At 27.2% G+C, this 1024-nt stretch overlaps 1 protein-coding gene across 4 annotated transcripts in view; it reads left to right on the top strand.

Moving 5' to 3' along the window:
• The window catches only part of LOC111681978, a 256570-nt gene that overhangs the window by 39657 nt on the left and 215889 nt on the right, over positions 1-1024 (top strand). The gene's annotated exons all lie outside the window — the stretch shown is intronic.

The following is a 1024-nucleotide window of genomic DNA, read 5'->3' as shown; positions in this document are numbered from 1 at the left end:
TTTTTTTTTTTTTTTGATTAATGCAGATTAGCGACGATCAAAATTGGTTCAGTATTTACGGAAATATAAGCGTTAAAAGTTTCTACCAATACACACAAACATATGTTAGAATTAACCGTCTTGTCTAAATCCGAGCAAAATTACGTACATACATCAATACTCAATCTACCCGGATATTTCATACAATTTATATGGCTATTCCATATTTTTATACCCTTCACCTTCGTGAGAAGGGTATATATAAGTTTGTCATTCCGTTTGTAATTTCTATAATATAATTTTCTGACCCCATAAAGTATATATATTCTGGGTCCTTATAGGTAGCAGAGTTGATTAAGACATGCTTTCGAGAAGATCGCTATTTAAAATCAACAAAATCGGTCGGTAAATAACGGGGATAAGAGCAAAAATCCGAGACAACCATTAAAAATTTCACCAAAAAATGTGATATTTTTTCATGCTTTGTTAAATAAGCATCAACAACATTGTTTATTAGAAAAAGATGCCTTGTGTATTTTGTTTTTTATTTCGTTTAGCGTTGTTGTTGTTCATTTTGTTTTGCTTTTGGCGTAATATCAATGTAGTCGGGAAAAATTTTATAAAAATAATATGTTTAAAATACACTATGGCACAGCCGAATATAGCACTCTTACTTGTTATACATAAATTGTGTATAATTCAGATAAATATTAAAACTTATTTAAAAAAAACATCTGTATATATTAATTAAATAATATTTGATCATAAAAAATTAATTTTTAGCAATTTCTTTTAAAGTTTTCTTATTGCTTTGCTATCAACAAAAAATCATATGCAAAAAACCTAAAGAAAAAGGGCTTCATAACGTTAATGTACATTATGCGGCATTTGACTTTGTAAAATTTTGACTTCAAGAAGCTATTACTCAGTGACTGTGAAAGATAATTGAACAAAACTTTTTATATATTATTTATTAAGGTGTATAACATCGATTAGCATTACAAAAATACTTTTTGCTGTCGTAAATAAGGAAGTTTTATATATA

Source organism: Lucilia cuprina, chromosome 4 (assembly GCF_022045245.1).
Source record: "Lucilia cuprina isolate Lc7/37 chromosome 4, ASM2204524v1, whole genome shotgun sequence".
NCBI lineage: Eukaryota > Metazoa > Arthropoda > Insecta > Diptera > Calliphoridae > Lucilia > Lucilia cuprina.
The sequence above is the reverse complement of the archived record's forward strand: the minus strand, read 5'-3'. Positions and strand labels throughout refer to the sequence as shown.